Source organism: Equus quagga, chromosome 3, assembly GCF_021613505.1.
Source record: "Equus quagga isolate Etosha38 chromosome 3, UCLA_HA_Equagga_1.0, whole genome shotgun sequence".
NCBI classification, from domain to species: Eukaryota; Metazoa; Chordata; class Mammalia; order Perissodactyla; family Equidae; genus Equus; species Equus quagga.
The window spans coordinates 122532041-122559148 of NC_060269.1; the positions used below are offsets into that span (position 1 = coordinate 122532041).

The 27108-nt window shown below is 41.1% G+C and overlaps 1 protein-coding gene across 7 annotated transcripts in view; it reads left to right on the forward strand.

The window, feature by feature from the left end:
* Positions 1 to 27108, forward strand: part of LOC124237137 (amyloid beta precursor protein binding family B member 2) — a 368014-nt gene that overhangs the window by 44382 nt on the left and 296524 nt on the right. For all 7 annotated transcript variants that reach the window (XM_046656484.1, XM_046656486.1, XM_046656479.1 and 4 more), the window contains exon 2: positions 23858 to 24012. The gene's annotated coding sequence lies outside the window, so the exon portion shown is untranslated. The remainder of the gene's footprint in view (positions 1 to 23857; positions 24013 to 27108) is intronic.

The window sequence follows — 27108 nt, forward strand, 5'->3', positions numbered from 1 at the left end:
TTACATTCTTTACCCAGATTTTCTAAACATTAATATCTTACATAATCACTGTGTAATGACCAGAATCAGGAAGTAAACATTGAGTTAATGCTGTACTCCGGAGACCTTATTCAAATTTTGCCTGTTAATATCCCATTATTGTTCTTTTTCTGGTCTTGGATCCAATCCAGGATTACATGTTGCATTCACTTGTCACAGTGCCTTAGTCTTCTTGGCATGGAACGATGCCTCACCCTTTTTTTGTCTTCCGTAACTTTGACACTCCTGAAGAGTACGGGCCAGTTATTTTGTACAATGCCCCTCGGTTTGGGTTTGTTGACTATTTCCTCGTGACTGAATAAAGGTTATGCGTTTTGTTAAGAATATTGTGGAAGTGATGTTGTGTGCTTCTCAGGGCATCATGCCCCTCTTCTCTGTTTTTAACCATAATGTAATTTCCTTGTTCTTCCTTCCACATGGATATGATAGAGTTAACTAGGCTCCAGCTTCTCAAACTTGAGATAGTATTGACCTCTGAGACCCTGTCTGGGGCACCACAGCTTAAGAAACACTGGAGTGAAATGCTCTCATTTTAAGTGATCTTGGTGCCAACGTGCTTATAATGCGAATGTAGGAATTGAGATTATAGGACTGTAAAAAGATTGGCATCTGGATGACCTTGGATATGCTTATATTATTAGATATTAACTTAAAAAATCCTTATAAAAATAGAAAAAGAAATAGAAGGTTTCTAAATCTCAGACTCCTGGGGAAAATGTCCCTGGACCCCATAGTTAGGGAAGCTTTGGCAAAGGCTCTGGCCTCCCCCGAAATTGCCTCACTCACGAGAGAGGGTACCATCAATTAAGGGATTTGGGAGATATCCCTGGTCTTGAACTGGTTATCTAGGGTGGCTGTTTCCCCCCGGTGCCTATTCACCTCATCTGTTACACGTGGACTTTTAACTTAGAATAACCTCATTATGTTTTAGGATTGTTTTAGATTAATAAAACAGAAATAAAACGAATCAACATTTTTCTTAAATTTCATTCTTCATTCTTTCCTAATTCCTTCCATTTATAGTTTTTATCTTTACTTTTTAAAAAAACCTACAGTAATATTTTCTTTTCTTTTTTTTTTTCTCTTCATTTTTGGCTTTTCTCCCTGGCAAAATACTATAAAAATAAATCAGCTAGTTTTTAGCATAACTACAGTGAAAGCCAGCGGTTGAAGTGATTGCAGTTTGGAAAATGTTAGATGAAGGCACTTTAGAAGAAAGATTTCACCATATCAAAGGCTGCTGCTTTGAAATAACTCATGTTTCTTTCCCACCTCTAAATTGTTGTTTTTCCATTTCTCCTTTTTGGAAGCTTGAGTATGCAAAGCTTTGACAACAATTTAGGAAAATGAAATCACTGCCCACTGTGTGTGTGACATTTGCTTGAAGAGAATTCATTTGGCCAAAAATTGGCAGTTGTCGAAATGGGTGAAACAATGAAATGTTTGCAGGGGTTCATTGTTTAAAGGAAGGAAATCCATCAAGGTGGCCATTTAATTACAGGACTGTGAAAAGCCTGTATCTGATTATATGCCTTTGAATGGATGTTTTCTTCTTCACTTTTATGTAGAGTTTTATGTAGTGATTGGAATTCTTGGTACCTTTGCCTGTGCTATATCTTTTCTCCTTCTCTCACCTTACGTTGGGCTGGTAGGACTTAGTTTCCTGTATTAGGTAGAATAGTTTCTCTTGTAAATGGCAGAAAATTAAACTCAAACAGATTTTTTTTTTTTAAGATTCGCACCTGAGCTAATAACTGTTGCCAATCTTCCTTTTTTTTTTCCTACTTCTTCTCTCCAAAGCTCCCCCAGTACATAGTTGTGTATTGTAGTTGTGAGTGCCTCTGGTTGTGGCATGTGGGACGCCGCCTCAGTATGGCCTGATGAGCAGTGCCATGTCTGTGCCCAGGATCCGAACCGGCGAAACCCTGGGCCGCCGAAGCAGAGCATGCGAACTTAACCACTCGTCCACAGGGCCGGCCCCTCAAACAGGTTTAAACAACAGAGGGTATCTCTTGGTTCACCTAACTAAAAAGTAAAGCTTAGAGTCAGGCTTTCAGATGGTTTGATCGGGGCTGTGCTTCCACTTTAGGCCAGTGCTTCTCAACCATCTGAGGAAAGGAACTTTTTAAAGTTTCTAAATCCGGGCTGACCAATACTTTTATAAAATACAATACAAATGAATTGCTGGAAAAATGAAATTTAAAAAGACAAATATGAACCCTGGATTTTTAATTATTCAGTTCTATGGATGTAAAATTATTCTGTCAGATTGCTATAAATGTTTCTAAACATGCTTATTCTCAATTTCTGTCCTGACCTTTTCTAGACCCTTACAGGCCAGTGGGAAGCCCTGCTTTGGTGCTGGCCTCTTCTGGCCAGCTTCTTTTGTAGTGTGGTTCTCCTCAAGGTGGCAAAGTGGATGTCAGTAGCTTCCAGAATGATGTGTATCTTTGAGTTTTCCCAAATGTTGTTCAGAAATCTTGAGCCTCATCCTGGTTGAACCAGCTCAAAGCCCTTCCCACTGATCATGTGAATGCCACTGGCTCCCTCTTCCTATTCTTTGTCCATTCTTTCTTTCCGTTTTTTTTTAAATATATACAAAACTTTTTTTAATTATTTTTATTTTTATTTATTTATTTATTTTTGGGGAAGATTAGCCCTGATCTAAAATCTGCTGTCAATCCTCCTCTTTTTGCTGAGGAAACCTGGCCCTGAGCTAACATCCGTGCCCATCTTCCTCCACTTTATATGTGGGACGCCTACCACAGCATGGCTTGCCAAGTAGTGCCATGTCAGCACCCAGGATCTGAACCAGCGAACCCCGGGCTGCAGAGAAGCAGAACATGCACACTTAACCACTGCGCCACCAGGCCGGCCCCTGTCCATTCTTGAACTACTAACTATTAGAAGGAATACGGGAACCTAGGGATGGGGAGGCAGTCTCAAACCACGTGCCTGCCATACAGTGCTGGGGAGGCCCCAGTGATAAAAAGACTAATAGCCACACTTGTATGGTGCTTTACATTTTACATTTGATCTAGGGTATAATGAAAAACAGATATTAGGTCTTTGTTCCAGGTTTCTGGAGCACAGAGCTCCTAAAACCCTTGGAGTCTCCTATGTGTTAAGAGTGTCTTTTGTATGCTAATGAGATGAGTCCTGGCCTGAGAGCACTGCTGGGTGACTTCAGGATGAGGGCTGCTCTCCGGAAAGACCAAGCCATGATTAGAGAGTTGGAACTTTCAGCCCCACCCTGGACTCCAGGGGAGAGGAGAGGGTCTGGAGATTGAGTTCATCAGCAATGACCAATGACTTAGTCGTCATGTTTAGATAATGACGCCTCACTAAAGACCCCTAAATGACTGGGATTGGAGAGCTCCCACGTTGGTGAACATATCAAGGTGCTGGGAGGCTGGAGTGCTGTGAGAGGGCGTGGAAGCCCTGCACCTCTGCCCCCTGTGCCTTGCCATGTACAGCTCTTTCATTTGGCTGTTCTGGAGTTGTATCCTTTATGATAAACTGTTAAATGTAAACAAAGTGTTTTCCTGAGTTCTGTGAGCTATTATAGTGAATCTGAGGGGCGGGGGTTGTGGGAACCCCTGAATTTGTAGCCAAGACAGATAGGATACAGGTAACCTGGGGACCTGATGCTTGTGACGGGCATCTGAAGTGAGAGCAGTCTTGTAGGACTGAGCCCTTCAACCTGTGGAGTCTGATGCTCCCTCTGGGCAGTTAATGTTAGAATTGAACTGAATTGTAGAACATCCAGTTGGAGTGAGAGGATCAGAGAGTCACAGATAGTCTTTACAGCATCCCGGAGAGATGGGTACTAATATGGCCCTGGTGTACACTGAGGAAACAGAGAAGTGATTGCCTAACGTTACGCAGCTAAAAATTGCACACCTGGGGTTCTTTGGATTCTAAAGCTCAAATTGTCTTCCTTTACAGGAGTGTGTTGCAGACATCTCAGATGGTCAAATAAAATATAAAATAATGGATAATTTTGTAAGGGAAGTGTTAGGGATTTAACGGTTTAGAGAAATGGTTTATTCTGATAGTGAAACTTTCCGCAAATGGGGCTGAAGGGAAAATATATCCACTTAAAATCTTTCGTAAAGTAAGACTTAAAAAGGAAAAAGAAAATCCAGAATTAGTCCCAGAAGGTGGGCATTATGTTAAGCTTGATATGTACTTGAACACCCGGATTTAGTCTAGTCCTCTAAAAATAGCCATGTTTTAGGGGACCATTTAGGAATATTCCTAAGTGAAAAGAATCAACTTCTGAGTTACAACCTTCTGCTGATTCTAAAACATCTGGAATTTACTTTTTGTGCTTATGTTAAAGCTGGTGTGATACAGGATTTGAAATTCAGAGGATGAAATAGCTGTTTTGGTTATTTAAAGGTTAACGTTTAAGGAGAAGTGGTATTATTTCACTTTTTCAGACAATCTACAAGCTATAGAATTTTTTTGTTTCGTTTTTTTTTAAAGGGATTTATCATCACAGAAAGTAGCTATTGAGTACTTAATTGGGTTTGTACTGTCTGGTACAAAGAGAAACTGTTGTGTTCTCTTAACTGGATAAAGGAGAATTATGTACCTTGAGGTCTTCTCTAAGTCAGAGGAGCCTTCCATTGCCCTGTGTCAGTGTCTTGGAAATTTGCAATCCCAAACTACTGATTATGATTTGTGTGTACATTCGAAATCAATTGTGTATTCAGAGACTGAGATTGTAATGTAAACACTTGCTTACCTTTTATCCTTAGAGAAGTGTATAGAGCCTTTTAGAACTTTTCTTCATAATTCATTTCCTTCCTCCTATGTCCCCTGTCTTTGAAACATTAGAGAATGTTTATATTTGATATGGATTTTAATACAAAGTTATGGAAGTATGTAACTTGCGGTACTATAGAATTAATGCCTCTTTTCCTCAAGAAAATCGCCTCCGTTCTCTCAAAGCTGCAAATCAGCTTTTCCTATCTACTCTTCCTGCCTTCTGGCCCCAGGTATTCAGTTGACAAATCATGTCACTGCCTTTTCTCTTTGGTCATTCTCATTGGCCTAGTTCAGGACGCCATGAGCTGGATTATTGAAATCCAAACTGGATTCCCCACCTCTAATACACTCTCAATGCTACTGCTACGTCTCCATAGTACAGATCTAGTGTCACTCCCTTATTCAGATATGCCTGATGCTTCTCAAATCCCCAGCAGATATTCAGAATCTTTCATTACCAAACTCTTTTCCTACAAAATCTTTTACCGTCTGCACTGCTGTCAATTTAAAATATGTTAGAAACATTCCCACCTGGCTAAAATTACCCAAGCTGTCATCTATGTTATATTGCCCTTTGCTTCGTATGGGCCCAAACCATCTTTTTCAAAGTCTAGCTTAGGTGCCACTTCATCCTTGAATTTCTTTGGGAGCCTTCTCAGATAGTTCTCATTTGTCCTACTTGAATTAACATTATGGCATTTATCACTCTCATTGGATTGTGTGTCTTCCCAGAGATAGGAATCATGTCTTATTTACCTTGAAATTGCATCAGGCTTGCCCTTATGGACATTTTGTAGACAGTTGTCAAATTGAATCAACAATTAAATGGAATTCATTCTTTTAAAACAGAAGGAGGGAGAGAGGGAGGGAAAGAGGGGGAGAGAGATTGCACATGGTTGAGCCTTTATGCAAGGTACAGTGCCGAGCATTGTGGGGAGATAAAAAGAAAACTCAGCAAAACCACACGATGGGAAACCCTATAGGACAACCCACCTCATTTCTTCAGTGAGTAAATTGTTAGGAAAAAAAAAAAAAGATGGAGATGAATAGGGGACCTAGAGATTGAGAGAGATTTAAGAAATATATCAACCAGTTGCAGTGTATAGACTTTATATGGCTTCTGATTCAAACTGCAAAAAACATAAGACATTTGGGGAAATTTGAGCACTGATCAGATAACTGATTTTAAGAAATTATGATTATGAATTAATTCGGAAATTATACTTCCACATCCCTTTGCTTTTTCTGTAGCTTCTGAGGCACTTTATGGCTCATGGAAATTTCCTAATAACAGGGAAAGTAATATCTCTATAAAACTTGACGGATTGCATAGCAATTTTAGTGTGATAATGCTAGTGTGTTTATGCTTTTAAAGTATTCTTATTTTTAAGAGATACGTTCTGAAATATTTGCGAATGAAAGGATGTGATGTCCGGCATTTAACTCCAAACAACCTGGTGTTGGCAGATGGTGGTGGAGGGGGTAGAGAATTAGGGTGGGTATGGAGATAAAAAAGATTGGCTATGAGTTGGTAATCCTTGAAGCTGGATGATGGCTATATGGGGATTCGTTCATTCTTTCTACTTTTTTTGTGTTTGAAAGTATGATAAAAGATACAGAATGAAATGAAGGATAAGACATGGGTCTTGTTTTTAAAAAATTGAAAGAACATGAAACTGGAATCTGGGAGGCTTAGATTCTAGCCCTGGCTTTTAAGTACCTGAATGACTTGGAGTCACTCCTTCAACATTTCTGGGCCTCACATACACTCTCCTGAGTAAGTGAGTTCACTGGGTTGAGTCTTCATTGTCAGTGATGGCCTGGAATGTCGTCCTTTTGAAAGAGACTTCGGGCTTTCAATCAGGGAGAAAGATTCTAGAATCAAGGAGCAATGTCTGTGAAGGGCATGGTTTCACTCAAGCTGTGTATTTGCCAGATCCTAGTTCCAAACTTGTTGCCTCCTTTTCCCCAGGGGAACTGGCAGCGTTCTGTGTAATACACGTTGTCAGTTCAAGTTGATAGAATTTCAGCCAAAGAACAAAGCAGCATCATGTAATTAGCTGGGTAGTCTTATCCTTGAAGTTAATGCGGCATGTGTAGTGGTTAAAGAGCCAGGCTCAAATCCCACCTTCACCACAAGCTGTGTCGCCTGCACAAGTTACTTAACCCACCTTCCTTGGAGGGTTGTTGTGAGGATTAAGTGAGCTAATATATGCAACATACTTTGAACAGCGTCTGGCACATGGTAACGGCTCAGTAAATGGTAGATATAATTTTCATCGGCTCCATTAGTTTTGTTTATATTTTGGATTTCCCATTCTTATAGGCTGGTTGAGGCTTAAAGATGTTTGTCATCCTCAGTTTCTTCCTTCCCTCCTCCCTCCCTCCCTCTCTTTGAGTTAGAAGCCCATTGGAGAGGTCCCCACTGTCCGTGGGAGGTGAGAGGGAGACCAAGGTAATCAGGAAGGGAGTTAGTGACCAGAACTTGCCCCTAAGAGGTCATCCTCTCTGCCCTTCACTTGCATGCAGATGGTTCGAGTTGCTGAGGGATGCCTGAAGTGCCATAGCCAGGACCGCTGTGGAGCCCCCTCTGGAATCCAGTCTCCTGACTGCTGGGTGTTTTTGTGGCCAGGTTCAGCCTCCTGATGTCTCCTTTGGCTTCTTAGTTGCTGACTGGGGTGCAGTGTGGAGAGAAAAATTTTCTCGGTCTGTCTGGTCTATCTGGTATTAAAAAAATCATCCCCTCCGTTGAGAAGGAATGTCTGGTACTGCTCGAGCATTTGCAGGGAGGGGAAGTGGGAGGAAGTGTGGTGTTCCTCAGCACTGACTAATCGCTCGAGCAGCCGGGCTTCTGTCATTTCCTCTGTAGGGCCTGGTGATCTCAGGCCCTTGGCCTCTTGGTCCAGGCAGCAGCACCTGTGAGGTCCCCACCCCTAGCCAGCTTCCTTACAGCCAGCTTGACTTGGGCCCTGGATCATTGTCTTACAGTCGCTTGATCACCTCCTCGTAGTTGTTTTTCATACTTGACATTTCCCAATGAATAGCATTGTTTCTCCAGCATCCACAAATCAGCATCCTGTGATTTCTTTTTGTTTTTTTTTCCACCCTTAAGCCTCGTGCTTTCCTCCTTAATGTTATTTCTTGATTTCGTTCATTTTCTTTGGATGCTTCTATTTGTTTTCTATTCATTAAGCTGAAAATAGGTTTACAAGCTTCTCTTATTTATTCCAGGGATGAGATTCCAGTTTATAGATTATCCACATCCCTTTGCTTTTTCTGCAGCTTCTGCGGCACTTTATGGCTCATGGAAATTTCCTAATGACAGGGAAAGTAATAGCTCTATAAGACTTGACAGATTACATAGCAATTTTATAGACAAAATGGCATACTAGACTTAAGAGTTGGAAAGGTAGATTTTATCCTGGGTTTGAGTTTCCATTCACAAATTGGGAGTCTTTGGACAAGATACTTTTACCTTTTCTTTTACTTCAGTTTTCTTCATCTGGAAAATGAGAATGAAAATACCCATCTCTAAGGGTTGTTGAGAGACGATGTGTTCTTGGCACTAAGTTCAATAACTCTTAGCTAATATTGCTGTGGATAGTGTGACCTTATTTGAGCTTCATAGTAAAGTAGCTTTTTTGTGGTAGATTGAGTCATTTTCTTCATTTTTATCTGCCTCTTTCCATTAATTAATCTGGTCCTTTCCTTTTCTTCCTTTCTTTTGCCTATTAAGAAATAAAAGAGAGATTGAAGCCTAACACATTTTTGCTGTACAGATGGAGCATTGGGGCTTGGTGAATTTGAGATTTGCCCTGAAACCCTCTCCAGGAGGAGGAGGTGAAGGGTGAGCGGAGGACTCCTTCCTGCATCTTTAAACTTCGACTTCTTCCTGGTTCAGCACAACCTGAGAAGACCTGAGGATGGGGTGGGGTGTGTGTGTGAAGCTCCTCCTTCAGACCAGTTTTTCATCGCCCTTGAACTATGTCCAGGGTTCCTGAGCTCAGGTGATGGGCCAGGAGGCAAGATGGTGCAGTGGGCAGACCCCTGGGGTGGAATCTCGGCTCTGCTCTGGAACTCTCTACTCCTCAGTTTCTTCCTTTGTATGGTAACTGTGCTATGGGGCGATCTTGAGGAACAGGACGTATATATAAAGGGCTTGGTACATTGTAAGTGCTCAGCCAATGTTAGTTCCTTTTCTAGTTTAAAGTGTAGTTCTGGGGGCTGGCCTGGTGGCACAGAGGTTAAGCTCGCATAGTTCCACTTCTTGGCGGCCCGGGGTTTGCTGGTTCCGATTCCGGATGTGGACATGGCACTGCTTGGCAAAAGCCATGCTGTGGTAGGCGTCCCACATATAAAGTAGAGGAAGATGGGCACAGGTGTTAGCTCAGGGCCAGTCTTCCTCAGCAAAAAGAGGAGGATTGGCAGTAGTTAGCTCAGGCCTACCTAATCTTCCTCAAAAAAAAAATGTAGTTCTGATTTGTGTGATGGAAAGCTCCTCCTAAAGGAATTTCAGGTGGCAGCAAACAGGTTGCAGAGGCATTTTTGTGGGCAGTGATACCCTCGAAACACCCATGAACTCTCCCCACCCTGACAAGAGAGTGATCTTGCAGATTTGAGACTTGCTTTCAGCCAATGCTTCTTACCTCCAGGTGGGCATTAGGGTGACATTGCTTTGTCAAAGTACACACCTGGGCTCCAAACCAGACCTGCCGCCCAGAGACATGTACCTTTTGCTCCTGGTGTCACCCTGGCTTAGAACCACTGCTTTAGATAAACCAGAATGACTTTCTGGTGTCTCTAGAATGCAATTTAATTTAAAGAACTTTAGTTGGAGTGTAGCCTCTTAGGGATACAGCAGTCTTTTTCTGGGAAGAGAGTGTGCTCTTGTACACTCAGCCTCATTAATGAGAATTGGGGGTAATGCTTTCGTAGTAATAATAATAGCTAGCTTAAGCACTATTACATATATTAACCCATTCAATTCTCACAGCAGCCCTACGAGTCAGGTGCTGTCTGTCGGGGAAGTGGGAGACTTCCTCGCCCCTTTTCCTTAAGGTTCTTATGGCTGGTCAAATTGATGAGGATTTTTAGGCTGGTTAATTTTAAAACGGTTTATGATGAGGATTTTTAGGCTGGTTACTTTTAAAACTACAGATGAGAAGCAGGCTCCAAGGAGTGGAATTTGCTTGTCCGTTTGTTGGGAAATATTTACATTTCTAAGGGAAACCTCTATCTGTGAAGATGCCTCCCTCTCTGTGCCAGGAAGAAGGGGCATGGGCTTATCTCTAGAAACTCTTAATCAATGCCAGAGGCAAGGACTTAAGTTGTTTACTGTCTGGCAACCTCATGTAACTGACCGCCCTCCCCCCCCCCCAAATCCTCCTTTGTTTTTAGCTGAGGATAATATTCAAGCGGTGACTTCTGCCATTTACTCAATCCGGTTTGATTCTTATCTAAAAGTTGTGGGACCGCCAAATGGACGGACCCTACAGGCACTGATACCATTTTAACTTTTTTACATATTCTTTGTCTTGTAAAGAGATAACTCACATACCTATGCCTTAAATTTAGCCTTACTCTTCACCCATGTTGGCAGCAGAAGCAGCAGCAGCAACATACCGGCAGCAGCTCTGCCTGCCCATGGGTCCTGTCCCCATGCCAGCGGCGGCAGCAGCAGCTCCCCGTGCTAGCAGCGGCTCCTCCTGCCCGTGGGCCCTGTCCCCATGCGGCAGCAGAAGCTCTGACTGCCCATGGGTCCTGTCCCCATGCTATTCTATTCTCTAAATAAAAGAGCACTACTGCCAGATCTTAAGCGTCTAAGAAATCTTTCTTTCGACTCCTCATCTCACCGACCCCGCATCAAAATCATTAAAAAGGCAGGTTAGCAGGAGAAAATCAAAGAAAGTTTAATAGCATGTATACATGGGGACAAACTCAGGGGAAACTGAGTAACTCAGCCAACTGGCTGAGGCTGCCTGTTTAAGTATTGTCAGCTACAGACAAGGAGGATGTTGGGGGTAGTGGTTTGGGTCTTCAAAGGAAAGGAAGGCAACGCACATTGAAATGGAAAAGCAAATGTTTGGTAAGTAGAACTTTGGTAAAAGTGGGCTTAGCAAGGATCCTCCCAGTCTACCCAGAGTTATCTATGGTGATGACCTTTTCCTGGGGACAGGCCTTTATTTTAAATTTCTTTTAGGCAGTTAGGGGGGAAAGGTCGAATGTTCTTGCTGAGTCTGAGCCTTTGCTGTCTTCAGCTCAAAATAATCCACATAACAGAGTGGCGCATCTAGGGGCAGCCTGCCCTGAACCCCATCAAAGTCATTGTGCTCCTTCTGCATGCCATGGCCAAGGTCACGCAGCTAGGATGGGAGGGAGTCGGGGTTGGAACCAGGCAGCCTGGGTCTGGAGTCAGTGCCCTTGTCCCTCGGTTTACCATCTCTCAAGTACAGATAGGATTGCCTTGGGAATGGGCTTTGGAGAGTGTAGCTCTTGCCCAAGGGCTGTGGAAATTTCGTAAGAACCAGTAGCTGCTTTCTCCACTGACCCTGTATTGTTTCTTGGCATTTCCTGGCCTGGTCCAGATTTTAAGAGGATTCATGCGTCAGAGCAGTTGTGTGTGCTGGCAGGTGGGGCTGGGGGTGGTAGAGCAAAGCTGCCTCCACATAGCCTCCTTCCTCTCTTCCACTTATTATCCAAGTGTTTGGGATTAGATTGCTCCAGGGGTGAAAATTTGGGGTCATTTCCTTGGCTTCTTTCTCTGTAGCTAAAATGATACACTAGGCGCCCTTTGAGCGTGGGTGGTCCTTTGAGAAGGCCTGAGGAGAATGGCTTTCATTTCATCTGTACTGGGGGAGAACAGAACCCTGCTCTGGATGGCCTGTGGGCTTGCAGCTTTAACAAGTCTGGTGTTAGATGGCGGTTTGAGGGGGCTTTCATGCAGGAATGCTTTGCAGCCAGAAACAGAGTGCCTGCTAGTCTGGGGAATACTTGCTTTAGACTGACCTGCCCAGACAGAAGATAAGCCTTGAGGCAAAGGCAGCAGGTGTGAAATAACAATAAAAGCAGCCACTTGCTGTGCTGGGCACTTTGCTCGGTCTTTTAGGATACTTTGTCCCTAATCCCCACTTCATCCAGAAGGTAGCTGCTGTGGTTTCCATTTTATAGAGGAGGAAAACGACTCAGAAAGTTAGACGATGAGTCTTAAGGTCACACAGATAATAGGTGATGCAGACAGGATTTGAACTTTTTTCTCTCAAACTCCAAAGCCCATGAACTTTCTGTAACACTTAGCCCCCGCTTCTGTGAAAGAAAGCTGTGGACTCAGCTTCACAACAGATAATAATTTGCAAATAAAAGTTTTCTTTCCTCCTATCAGGATTTAATTTTGGCTAAAATGAATAAAATAAACACTGCTAAATGTTGTCCTGAAATGAAAGAAGTAGAAAGAAATGAATGAATGAAGCTGGCCTGGTGATGGAGATAGAGAGCAGAGGGAGACCCCTCACCCAGTGTCCTCAGGAGCTCTGATAATTTTCTTCTAAATAAATCTGTTGGGGACTTTTCCTCGTTTTGTTAAAAATGATACAGCGTTTGGACCATGAAGTAGTGGTTTGTATGTTTAGCTGCATTTAATTCTTGACTTCTTTACTCTTGGTTTTTCTCCTCAATTAATTGTATCTCCCATTCCTTCCTTTTCTTTTTTCCCCACCTGTCCTTTCTAGTAGGTTTTACTTGCCAGTATTACCTGGCTTAAGGTGGATAATAGATATAATTTAAAAAGTTAAAATTTCTTTGAAAAGATCTGAGAAGAATTAATAAAGTGATATCTATCAATTTATAAATGACGAAAATATAGGGTGAGCATTCTAACAAATGTTAGAATACTTATGGCTCCATTTCTAGTTCAGACATTATAGATGTCCTGAGGAAACAAACACAGGGGGAAAATAAGATGTAATCATATTAATTAGGATTTGTCTTTTGTGGTTCAGATTTCCAGCTGGAGATGGAATTGCTCCTTAATTAAACAAATATGTCTTGAGGGCCTGAAATCTGCCAAACCCTGTGCTAGTCTTTGATTTCACTTATTCTTTGGGTGATAGTGCCATTTCTGCTTTGAGTTGATTTTAAGAATTCTTAGCAGCAGCTCTCACATAATTTATTAGGCCAGAGTTTAGGAATGTTACTCCACGAACGCCACTTTTCCACATGCTTGAAGGGTAACACCATGTCTGTCTGTTTGTCTCATCTGTCTGTGTCTTTAGGATTCTCTCTCACTCTTCTTTCTTCCTTTCTCCTTCCTCCCTTTGTCTTACTTTCATGATTAGATAGAAATAGTACCAGAATTAGTTTGTTTTAAAAAATTGAATAGATCAGTGTTTCCCATCAAGCGGCCTTCAGACTATCAGCATTGTAATCACTTGTACTTGCTAAAAATGCATATTCTTGTGCCCTGTTCCAGATCTGAATTTGAGAACAGTTGCTGAATTAGAGTTACATGTGGTCACTATGTCATTTTAAAACTATCAGTAGAATATTCTTTCTTTCTTTGAATTAAAAAAGTAATCTCATTTTTTCCCCCAAGTTAACGTACTCTGATTAAAAAACAAAAAACAACAGGGGCTGGCCCCATGGCTGAGTGGTTAAGTTTACGCGCTCCGCTGCAGGCAGCCCAGTGTTTCGTTGGTTCCAATCCTGGGCGTGGACATGGCAGGGCTCATCAAACCACGCTGAGGCAGCCACATGCCACAACTAGAAGGACCCACAACAAAGAATATACAACCATGTACGGGGGGGCTTTGGGGAGAAAAAGGAAAAAAAAAAATTAAAAAAAACAAAAAACAAGAAAAAACCCTTCCAAGTAAGAATCCGGAAATTAGGTTTCAGAATTTGAGGTACTTTCTTTAGTCTTTTATTGAAACATGAGTTGGTGTTTTATACACTGTGGATATCCTCAAATTATTATTAGCAAAATATCAAATTACTGGACTCAAAAAAGTTTTAATGATGACCAAAGTCGTTTATTTTAGGTCCTAGTTCAAACTACTTAGGATTTAAAATGAGTCAGATGAGTCAGAGAATTAGATTGGGTGCCAGACTGGGTAAAAGTGGGTTCTGGTCTCTGCCCATTAGCCATGTGACCCTGGGTAAGCCTTTTCAAAGTTCGGGGCCCCAGGGTGCTCCTATCTCCAGTAAGGGATTGCGTGGATATGCTGTGACTTCCCTGCTGATTCTGGTTGAGTTGGACCCTGTGGGAAGAGAAATAAAAGATGTTGACACATGGGCCAGTATGTTGGAGAGAGAAAGTTTTATCATGATAGGGGAACTTTTAAAATGAAATATCTGGAGGTTGAAGGAACTACAGTCCATCATTCCATAAAGAATAAGAATATAGAAATTAAGAAGAAATGGTTGGGAGTTACTTGTACTCATTCAGAAAGCAATGCTGTACTCACCAAATTCCCGGTTATTGAAACCCAACCAGGAAATGGACTTCCTTAAGGCAAGGGCTATCTTTTGTGTGACACATTTCATTTGCTATACTGTTGCCAGTAAATCTGTGCCATTTTATACATTCTGGTAGAAGTGGGTGATGGTTGGTGCTGGGCAGAGCAATGTTTCTTGTTGTCTTATGTATTAGAAACCACCACTATTGGAAGAAAGAAACAAAGCATGATGCTTTAAAAGATTCATCAGTGTTGAGCTACTTCAAGCAGCTGGAGAACTGGGGAGAAATTGGAGTTTAGTAAGTGATTTCTTGCATGTGCTGTTGTATTCCATTTCTCTCTCTTTGTTTATGGAGAGAATGATGAATGTACCAAAGGTGGCGAAGTATATAAAGACCAGTGTTACTTAAATTTCAGTAATTTATGGACCTCTTTATTTAAAGGAAAAAACTTCTCACAAATCCCCAGTACTGACATAAATATTTTTATTAGCTTAAATATGCCCTTACATAAAACTAGGTATAAACTCCTTATGGTTCCGCTCTTATATAACCATAAAACAATGACAAATTTATAGAGTAAAATCAAGTAAAACTACAAGACCAATAAAATTCAAATTAATGTTAATGTATCATGACGGATAATGTTGTTTGACTAAAATTAAACCTGTCCTTGGAAGAATGATTATGGTCTGGCAGCCCAAGTTCCGGTTCTTTTGAGATTCATGTGAAACTGAGGTCTCCCTCCACTTCCCTGTGTGTGAACCTTCCTTCATATAAAGCACCTTCGTTTGGCAGGAATGTGTGATTTGGGTTTAATTCTGCCTCATTTATTTTTCTTACTTGTCCTTGATCATTAAAATTATACTACTAAGTGCCACGTTGATCAGAAACATAAATGCAAACCCACTTTTGATCAAGCAAGAAATTGGGACTTGGTGCCTAGTTGCACCTGGGGTAGTGGAGGAAAGAAAGAGGTCACTGGTACCTGCAATACTGGGTTTCAGATCTGGGTGAGAGTGAATGGTGCCCTTCAACAAAATGTGGAACAAGGGAGGAAAAGTCGGTTTTGAGGGAAGATGATTAGTTCAAGATTTAGGTTTCTAGCAGTATGGTGGGCTGGATACCTTAACACGCTTCCCCACTGAAGCACTGTAGATTAAAGCATTTGTGGTTTTTTCTTTCTTTCTTTTTTTTTTTTTGCTGAGGAAGATCTGCCCTGAGCTAACCTCTGTTCCAATCTTCCTCTTTTTGCTGAGGAAGATTTACCCTGAGCTGACATCCACTACCAATCTTTCCCTTTTTGTATGTGAGCTGCCTCCACAGCATGGCCCCTGATGAGTGGTGTAGGTTCTGTGCCCAGGAACTGAACCTGGGCTGCTGAAGCGGAATGCACCAAACTTAACCACCGGGCCACCGGGGCTGGCCCTGCATAAGCATTTTTTAATGTACTTCTGCGATTATGAACTAAGACATCTCTGAAGTCTCCTACCCCAATTAGATCAACCAACTGTCAAAACTGGGAGCCTTGTGTGTAACAAACACAAAAGACAGGTTGCCTCAAGGGCAAGTGATATCAGTCATCACTGATTGGGGACTGTGCTTTGGGTCAGTGGCAAGGTAGAAGAACCTGCATTCTACTAGAACCTGTACAAGAAGCTAAAGTGGCCCAGGAGGAAAGTGCCCCTAGGCTTTCGGCAGAAGCAATTGCAAATCTTTTCTGGAGTTAGGCATCCCTGCATTAGGCCTTAGCATTCTCCTGACTAAGATTGACCCAGTCTGAGTTCAGAATCAAACATCTTCAATCCTACTAGAAAACAAGCCACCAGGAGTGAGAGTCACCAGAAACAAATTAAAAACAGTAGATTTAGAACCCAGAGGACTTGAGATATTAAAATGATGTGATACAGAATATAAGATAACTGTGTTTGGAATGTTTTAAGAAATAAAATATGTAATAACAAATAAGTGCAAAGAGCATAAGATAAAAATTGACCAGGCATATTATTCAGTTCTAAAAAAGAAGGAAATCCTGCCCTTTATGACAACATGGATGGCACTTACGGGCGTTATGCTAAGTGGAATAAGTTAGAGAAAGACAAATGCTGTATGATCACGCTTATATGTGGAACCTAAAAAAACTCAAACTCAACGAAATAGAGAACAGATTGGCGGTTGCCAGAAGCAGAGGAGTTGGGGGGGGGAAATGGGTAAAGGCGGTTAGAATACAAACTGTCGGTTATAAGATAAATAAATTCTGGGGCTGTAATGTGCAGCATGGTGACCATAGTTAAAAATACTGTGTTGTATATTTGAAAGTTGCTAAGAGAGTAGATCTTAAAAGTTCTCATCACAAAAAAAATTTGGTGACTATGTGAGGTGACTGATGTTAATTAAACTTATTGTGGTAATCATTTTGTAATATATACATATATCAAATTATTATGTGTACAGCTGAAACTAATACATTCTATGTCAGTTATATCTCAATAAAATGGGAGCGGGGGAAAGAGTGTGTACAGGACAATATAAATTTAGGTGTTTTGTTGTTGTTGGAAAAAAAAAATTGACCAGGAAGATTTGGGAAAAAACAATCAAAAACATAACCTAAGGAAAAAGACCAAAGGGTGAGGAGGTGAGATTTACAAAGACTCTGTCAAGAGGAGCATCATTCTGCTGTATGTGATAGGAGAAACATTGAAAATCACAAAGGCCTCAGCAGTTATTTCTGCCAGGGCGTCTAAGAAGGTACCCTGAAGGAGGTCATATTTAGGCTGGGCTTTGAAGGGTCAGTAATTGGCAGATCCTAGTAGAGAGGGGCAGTCTAGGCAGATGGAGTAACAAAACTAACAAAAGTGTGAAATTGTGAAAAGGTGTGAAACCCTTGACAATCATTCCTAGTGATCTGGACCTCACTGTGTCCACCTCCTTCCAGGGAAAAGTCCAGTGTTGACGCAGGAGCATGTATTCCCTTAGAGCAGAAGCGGACCTTTTACTGATCTTAAGTTGGAATGGAAGGTGATTAAAATAATTCTGCAGACCTGACCAAACACCTCCCCACTGCTCTAAATAGACCACACTTTATATATGATTTTCACAACATCCTCTTAAATCACAGAATTTTTTACTGAATTTTAGAATTGAAGTTCTGTATTAAAAACTTTAATGATACATTGTTAGGATGAGTAGTCGTGTGACATCCTTAGACTAGAGAGCAGAAAAGAGACTTAGCTTGCCAAAGTTCACCAGATCAGAGTGCTAAGAAAATATGGGGAAGATAAGACTTGGGTAAAAATCCGAGGTCCTTGATTTAAACGCCATGTAACATTGGTCAAGTTATTTGACCTCTTCATGCCTCAAATTTCCCCCATTTAAAAATAGTCATAATAATAGTTCATACTTCAGGATGGATGAAGATTGATGGAAAGCACTTAGCAGGACACTTCCCCGTTATTATAATAAAAATATTTCAATGCTTTTTTTCAATGAGGAAATACAGTAAATCAGTGGTTCCCAACCATGGCTGGGCATCAGCATCATTTGGGGACAGTTAAAAAAAATAAAGACTCGTGGACACTACCCCAAATCTAGTCAGAGTACATGGCCTTTGAGCTTGGTATTTCTTTTAGGAATCTCAGGTTTGGGAACTCTTGCTCTGGAGTTGGATATCATTTTGGTCAGTTTTACTTGGATATTTACTTTCTTCCTTGCTATACAATATTTTTAACATTGGCTCTTAGCATTTGTTGAGTATGTGAGCTTTCGGGTTATTAATCCTACAGATCAACGCATGGATCTTCCCTCCTGTGCCTTCCTTTCTCTTCCCCCCCCAACCCCATCCCCTTTCCCTCCATTGGCGTTGAACTTTTAGATAATCGAGTTGCCTGTGTCCTGGACAGCCTAGTTCTCAGGCCCTTCTTTTTTTTTTTTTTTTTTAAATCAGATTTTAAAAAGAAACTTTGCTAAGGCAGACATTTGGCATGTTAAAATTGAACTTCAGTTTCGTTTTCTAAAATAAATAATTCAACTTTTTTTATCCTTTAAAAAAATGACTACAGGAAATGCTTCTAAAATAACTGATATTCCCCTTGTTAAAACTGGGGTTGTTCTTGGAAGACGTCCAACGTGTGTTCTTTTTCTTGAGGGGAAAAAGAAGTCGGGGGAGCGGTCTGCTCCATGCCAACACACACACACACATTGTAATCCCTTAAAGCCAAGAGTGCCTTTCATATGATGGCAGCTATTTGGTATATTGTAAAATGTGGCCTGGAGACTAAAATAAGAAATAAAATGTTTTCTGCATTTAGATCAATTAGGATATTCCTTTTAACTTTTGTGTGTGGATATTTTGGTTAAAAAAAAAAATAGTTGTCTTGCAGCAGAAGCAGCCTGGCTGCGTAAATCTATTCAGTTCATGTATTTTGCATTTCACATGGATGAGGAGTGACTGAAGTGTCATCTCTGTGTCTGTGCTAGAGCAGGAATTTTGTTCAGTGCTAAATCGCCAGCACCTGGAAAAGTGCCTAGCGCATGGGGAGTGTTCAATAAAAAAGTACTAAACGAATGAGACAAACCTAAAAACCACATCTACTACTTTTCACTGAGAAAATTCCTCAAGGACTTGTAAAGGTAACAATACCTGATATTTGTCTGGCATTCAGATTAGAGGCTGCCTCCATGTTCCCATAGCCCCCTGTGCCTCTCACAAATCACACGGTGTCCCTTAACCTAGGTCATTGCAGGAAGGGACTGGGTCTCTTGTTCATGGCTGTATCCACAGTGCCGTATCTAGCAGCATTGTAGTTTCTTAGTAAATATTTTTTGAACGAATACATAGTGCTTTATAAATTTCTATAATGCTTTCAAATTTGGTTTCATCCCTTGAAAATCCCATGAAATTGGCTGATAGTAGCATCCCACTTTTGCAAATGATGGAACAAAGTTTAGAGAGAAAAAATTAGTTATCCTAGAAAGCCTCGGATCATAAGCCGTAGAGCTGGGACCACAATCTCAAAATCTGCTAATTTCTTCATCCATTTTTCTTTCCAGAACAACCTTTAAAACATTAGTAAGCATATATTCCCCCTGTTCACCCTCCAGTTGAACCCCTCTTGAGAGCATCACCGGGGAAGTTATTGTGTTAAACCTTTTCCAAATTGCCATAATGTCTTTATCATCAGCCACAAAATTTATTGGGTACCAGTTTGGGTTGTTCATAATAGATTCTTTTTTTTTTTTTTTTTTTGAGGAAGTTTAGCCCTGAGCTAACATCTGCTGCCAATCCTCCTCTTTTTGCCAAGGAAGACTGGCCCTGAGCTAACATCCGTGACCATCTTCCTCTGCTTTATATGTGGGACGCCTACCACAGCATGGCTTGCCAAGAGGTGCCATGTCTGCACCTGGGATCCGAACCGGTGAACCCCGGGCTGCCGAAGCAGAATGTGTGTACTTAACCGCTGCGCCACCGGGTGGCCTCTCATAATAGATTCTTTTTGGTTACGTGTGATGAGTACCTATCATAGATTATTTAAAAAAAAACAAACATTTGAAACAATTTATACTCTCCTTTCCCAAACATTTTAAGATGTAAATCTATCAACATTGTGAATCTAAGCTTTTAAAATAAAATTCCAAAGCAATGAGAGGAATGTTCTCCAACATGTTTTTGCTTGGTCCTCTTGGTTGTTTTAAGATAGACATTTCCAAAGTGTTGAATTGGCTTGGCTGATATTTCTGGAATCAGGCTCAAGAAGGAGAAACTTTCCTATGACGTTAGAATAGAAAAAATAAAATGCTGGCCAAACATTTAGGATTCTTAAATGGTGGCAGTATCTATGTGCACATTTTGCCAAAGGCATTCACTGAGTGCCTAAAAACGAAACAGCACACAGCCAACGTTCCAAGTAAGAAAGGATTTTAAACTCTATGAATCAGATCTAATTCTAATTTCTGTTTAGTCTCTTTTGAGAAAAATAATTTGGTGACTTCAGCAAGATTGTACCCAATGTGATTAGTAGGTCAGAGTTCATTCCACCAGACTGCTAAATTCAAACTTACTATCATTACCTTACAAATGACTTTAGAGAGTTGCTTGAACCATACTCACCCGCAGAACTTTGGTTTCATTGTGAAACGGCGACAAGAGTCTAATTCCTTTTGCCAGCTGTGGACTTGAACCTTTAGTATTAGAACTGAGGCAGAGGAGGGAGTAAATAAACTGCCCATATTGTCTTTCCTCCAGGATCCAGCCATGAAAATATATGGTGGAGACTTTAGGAGCAGTTTTGGGTGGAAAAAAACGCATTTTCTTTTTTTGTTGGGTGCCTGACTTCTCAGATGAGGCGAGACAGAGCCATCGTGTTTGTTCTGCTCTTAACAAAGCGAGATCACATCATCGCTCGATGCGGCTTTTTTTATTAGCAGCTTCACAGTTCATGCCTTTGTTGTCCTGCTGCACAGTAGGCAAAGGGCCACGAGAAGTGAGCTCAATAAAGGCTTTTCAGGGAGCGTTTGAGTTTGTCATTGCCATCTGTCCTCTTCTCTCCCCTTGCTTTTCAGGCTTTTCACATTTTGTGAGAACCTTAGGTTTCTGATTGGTGTGGCGTGGACACTGTAGGTAAATGCTAACAAAGAAGTGGAGGTGAGCAACAGTTCAAATAAATCATTTAGAGGAAGAGAAAAATCCTGTTCACTCTCTAAGGTCGTATCCAACATAAGAGGTGAAGCAGGAGGATTATTTTATTTTATTTTATTTTAGTTCTTCGTGCCTGTTATTTTCTTAATTTTTGAATCCACTAGTGTTTCTTCTCTAAGTCTTGGGTCATTTTGGAAGGAAGAGGCCAGAACTTGATGCCATAAATCACTTATTTCCAACACTGGAGTGAGCACACATCCTTTCTGTCTCTTACAGGTGGCGTGGTGCAAGTATGGATTTATCTTGGTGCAAACCTTTTGTCCTGCTTTGAGCTGTGGGGCTGTGCTGTTATCAGCAGGGCAAGTACTAGGACCAGAAAGCCTTCGGTGTGATAGGCAGTTTCTGTTCGGGACACCTGCTGCCCGAGCACACTGCAACCATTGTTTCTCTGATTGAATGTGTTCTGGGCAGAGCCACGTCTTTTTTAGCCTGCAGTTGAGTCTTCGCTTTTTTTTTCCTGCATGCATTTCATTTTTGATGGAACAAATTTCTTTCTTGTTCTTCTAGTTTTGCTGGTATGAATTTAACATGTGTGTGTGGTTTGTACCCACTTATTTCAACGAACGTGTGCTGAGATGTTGTAGTAGTGGGAAGAGCGCTTGGTCAAAGCGCAGGCAGACCATCTAGATTGTCATCCCTGCTCTGCCAGCTGTGTGGCCTTGGAAAAGACATTTGACCTCTCTGGGCATCAGTGTCTTCATTTGTAAACTGAGGGGGTTAGGCTTCTTGAAGTGACGGATTGTCAAGTAACCCAGCATTAAGATTCTGCCGTTGTGTTTGGTGTTTTCTGCGCTGCTAAGAGTATCAGAAATGGAGTGTGGCAGGGTTCACTTAAGGGCCTTGCTCCTGTGACATTGTAAGTAACATCAGGAGGCACTCTTTTTAATTAAGCCACAATTGTATGGCGTGGCCAGTGATAGAGAAGTTTGGATGCATTAGTTAAGGGAGGCAAATAGCTATGGTCGTTTTGTCTCTTTGTGGCAAGTCTGTAGAATAACAAATAAAAATTTCTTATCTCTAGGAAAGTACTGTTGTTCAGCCCTGGAAGTGTTATTGGACACTTGGGTTTTGAATTTCTAAATTAGGAATTACTGAGTCAGATAAAGGAAGACTTCTAAATTTATTATCTCTTACTGTTCAGATAAGAGAAAACCCAGAGATCAGGCTAATATAGTGTAGACATCCCATTTCTGATTTGTATTCCCATACTATTTAAGAAAAACCTTATTTACAAATATTCTTTTTTTTTGTTTTTAAAGACTGGCACCTGAGCTAACATCTGTTGCCAATCTTCGTCTTTTTTTTTTCTTCTTCTTCTTCTTCTCACTAAAACCCCTCCTGGTATCTAGTTGTATATTCTAGTTGTAGGTCCTTCTCGTTGTGCTATGTGGGATGCCGCCTCAGCATGGCCTGATGAGTGGTGCTAGGTCTGCCCCCAGGATCTGAACCAATGAAACCCTAGGCCACCAAAGTGGAGTGCGTGAACCCAACCACTTGGCCACTGGGCCGGCCCCGTAAAAATATTCAAATTCTACAAGCCATAGATATTAATTGTAGAAACTTTGGAAAACACCAAGAAGGAAATACAAATATCTTCTAATTCCGTGACCCAGAAATAGATATTGTTTATACTTTGGTGTCTTTAGATTATACACACTTGGTTTGTAGAACAAAACTGGAATTATACCATACATGTATAACGTGACATCTTGCTTTTTTCCTGCTGTGTTCCTTTTGAGATGATTTTTGGGACTGAGGTTTCAAATAAAGGTAGAGATTAATGTAATATTATGCTTGGCACACTTGTGACAGGGTCTGTTTTGAGTTACAGAAATAGAATCATGGACCCAGTATCTGAAAATAACATTTGTCCTGTTCCTTCTTGAATAGGCTTTCAATATTTAGGCTATATAGATGTTGTCGTAACTATAACTATAACTAACAAATGAAGACTTCTTAGACCATTAGTTCTTAATTGTTCATGAATTGCTTTTATAAGATTCCCTCATTTGAGTTTTCTGTGCCAGAATTGCTAATTGCACTATCAGTGAGAACAAGTTATTTTAACACTCTTTTTCTGGATGCCTTGATTATTCAAGCTGAGGCAGGGTAGCTAGTGTGGGCCAGGCCACAGGTTTGGCATGAATTAGAGTAGTTAAGAGATTCCTTTTGCCCAACTATATTATATATTTGATAATATTTATGATTCACTTGTTGAATATGGGTTTCGTATATCATTTTCCTCTATTAGGAGATGAAATATGATTAGTTTCCCCTTGGGATTATTCAGCCTATAAAATTTTCTGTTACACATTCCCTTTGCATTGAAAATATGTTCTAAATCCCGAACCACATTGGAATTTTTTATGACCTTCTCCTTATGTGTCTTTTGGTGGTGCCCTTTGAAGTCCTGAAATGTTTTTGTATTTGATTGAGATTAAATCTGGGTTTCATTTTACTTTTTTAAAATGTATTGAGCAAGTTCATTTTCTGTTCAAGTTCCTAAGGGGAAGGATTCCAGCCCTCTGTGTCCCAAGAATTCAGACGGAGCCTTGCCAGAACATTCCTGTGGTTTTCCACAGAGCAGATCAGTGTGTTCATGAAATTTTAGTTGTAGCTTGTGTTTTCTGTGGTTAATGAAAACATCTGGCTTTTAAATTTTCCACAAACAAAGCCTAATCGTTGGGCCAAACCTTTTCAATAATGATTAAATACTTCAGTCTTCTCCTCGGAATAGCTCAAAGTTGTCTTTAGGACACCTTATAAGCTGTTGTCTCTGTTCCTTAATTATTTTAAACATTTGGTATATGATTGGGGTTATCCTGCCAAACACATACTCTTGAGAGAGAGAATTTGTGAATATGAATCCCTGTAACGGCTTCTGGCCTCTGCCCCTCCAGGTTGGAGCTGCTGTGGGTGAGCCGCTGCGTCCGTAGCCAAGCATGCTGTGCTCAGATCTGCCCAGCCGTGGAACAGAAACATTTGCTGGATGGAAAATCCATAAAAGAAAGCTGCTGTGAAAGCCTGAGACAGACGACACCTTAAGCAAAATCAGGTTGGTATAAGATAAGAGAGGCTGGGTAAAGTGGATTGGGTCAGACAGGGAAAAGTTGTTTTCTACAACTTTGAGACAACCCCAATTAATCATTCCCAGTTATCTGAGAGATTCCCAGCAGCGTATGAAGGCCAGATATATCCTGACAAACTTCTGTGTTCAGGGTGTTGTTGTTTTCCTTTCTTTCTCTTCCTTCTTCCTCTCCTCTGTTCCATCCTCTTTCTCATCATCTTCTCTCTCAGAGAAGAGAGGAAGATCTTAAGTGCAGATTTCTAAGATGCCACAACCAGAGGGCACCCCTGACAAACCTCAGTACTCTTGGCTTTATTTTGGAGAGAAAGCGGTGTCCTGGAGAAAGCACAGACTTGTACTGCAGGTTAGCAGTTAGTTAGAATTAGGTGTCCACTACCTATGGCTAAAAACATCCTGATTGGTAATGCTTTTAAGATTTGAGGTCTTAGTATGAAATGACTGTGGCACGGTTCTGTCCTCAGGGGTTCACAGGGTAGGGGACAGGCCAGATCAGTATTCGACCAGCTGATGCACAGTGTAAAGTTCAGAGGCTTGCCCTCATTTGTATTTTCATGCTATGAAGGGAGGATTATGGAGACCTGCCATTTTTTGCGGCTGGTGGGGGGGCGGTGGTGCACGTCTGTCTGTGCTCCTTTGCTTTGCTTGGCAAGTTTTTACTTACTCTTATCTCCCCCAAAACCAAAGCTAGCAGCACATTTATTTTCAGCAGGGTGTGCATTTGATATTAAGATACTCATATAGGGCAAAGGAGAAGAAATGCCCTGAAAATAATAGGAATATAAATAAATGCAAAATAGCGCCACTGTGGCCCGGGAGAATGAAACTGCATACACAGCCTCAGATGTGGCCGTGGGTGGAAAATAATTCATTTTGAGAAAGTATACTGTACAGGGACAGGCACTGCAGATCCTTTCTATTGGATCTTCAGTGGGTAAGTCAGCATTCTACATACTAAACAGTTAATAAATACTAGAAGGGAGCACGTCAGCAGTCTTGAGAACCTGTGAAGCAGTGAATGTCTGTTGACTTTGCCCACCCGGCATCATTTTCCTCCTCCTTTTAATAAACTGCTCAGATTTTCCCCTGGCAGTCAGTCACCCTTGCTTTGTTTTCAGCTTGTGTTGTTGGAGGAGGTGACCTCACTGCCTCTGTATTGGGCATGTGACATCAGCTTGGCTAGTCAGGGTCACAAGGATCAGTTGATGGAGGAGCCCCAGCATTTTCACTGAAACCGTTGCAAAGACGCCTTTCTCTTTGGTGGGATTGTGAAGCTGGAGCTCCCAGTGACCCTCTTTGCCACCATTTAGGGAAAGCCTTTCTGAGAATGAAGTCCACACAGGAAATCAGAGCAGGGAGATGGAGGAAAAGAGATGGAGAGTGAGGGGGACACATGCCCACACCCCCAACTTATGGCCCCGGATTCAGCAGCCCCTAAAGCCAGTACCTCCAGTTTCTCTTTCCTGGCAGGTTAGCCAGTTAGTGTGAATTAGGCATCCATCACTTACATCCAGAAACATCTTGATGGTGATACCTTTTGAGTGTGAGTCTTAGCATGAGATGACTGTGGCCCAGTCCTGTCCTCAGGGGCTCAAAGGGCAGGGACTGGGCCATATCAGTAACCAGCCAGCTGATGCACGGGGTGAAAAATGTGTCACCAGAAGTAAGAACTAAGTACTGTGGGAGTAGAAGAGATGGAATTATGAATTCTGCTGGTTGGTAGAGAGACTAGCAGAGAGAGCTGTTATTTAACAGAGAAAAAATAGAATGTAGTCTTCAGGAACATTTACAAAAATATTTAATTCAATTACTTGCTTTTTGAGTCTGAAAGAAAGGGAGGCTTTCCAGAGCCTATAGTTAATTGTGGATAAGGAAGATAATTTCAGGGCTTTCACCAGTAGTAGAATCTTGGTATTTACTATAAACACAATTGTTTTGGGAGCAGCCAAATGAGAGGTTATCAGAAAGCTGTCCAGAGTTTATTTTAACACCACAGGGTAACAGCTGCTCTTCTCACCAAAACCTCAGTCGGCTTTCTGTGGTGAGCAGAATTCTGAGTGCCTTGTGAATTTTAAAGATTTGTTTCCTTTTCTTAACGATAGACTTTTTTTTTTTTTTTTAATAATTGATATTGTTTGCTTTTTAAAAAATTAATAGACTTTATTTTGGGGAAGCGGTTTGAGGTTGTAGAAAAATGGAGTAGAAAGCACAGTGTTCCCATGTACCCCTCCCTCACCTAGAGTTTTGCGTGTATTAACGTCTTGCGTTAGTGTGGTACGTTTGTTACAATTGCTTAGCCAATATGGATACATGATTATCAACTAAAGTCCATGGTCTATGTTGGGGATCACTTTTTGTGCTGGACATTGTATGGGCTTTGACAAATGTATAATGATATGTATCTATCGTGACAGTACCCCTAGAATAGTTTCACGGCTCTAAAAATCTCCTGTGTTATAACTTTTCGTCCCTCCCTCCCTCCCTCTGAATTCCTGGCAACCACTGACCTTTTTACAGTCTCTATAGTTTCACCTTTTCCAGAATTGCATGTAGTTGGAATCATACAGTTTGTCGCCTTTTCAGATTGGCTTCTTTCACTTTACAATATGCATTTAAGGTTCCTCCATGTTTTTTTGTGTCTTGATAGCTCTTTTCTTTTTAATGATAAATAATATTTTATTGTATGAATGTACCACAGTTTGTTTATTTACCTACAGAAGGACATCTTGGTTGCTTCTGAGTTGTGGCAATTATAAATAAAGCTGCTGTAAACATTTGTGTACAGGTTTTTGTGTGGGCATAAGTTTTCAGTTCCTTTGGGTAAATACCAAGGAGCATGATTGCTGGATTGTGTGGTAAGAGTATGTTTAGTTTTGTAAGAAACTTCCAAAGTGTCTGTACCATTTTGCATTCCCACCAACAATGGATGAGAGTTCCTGTTTCTCCACATCCTTCTGAGCGTTTGGCATTGTCATTGTTTTGGATTTTAGTCATTCTGGTACATGGGTAGTGGTATGCCATTGTTCTTTTTATTTGCAGTTCCCTAATGATGTGTGATGTTGAGCA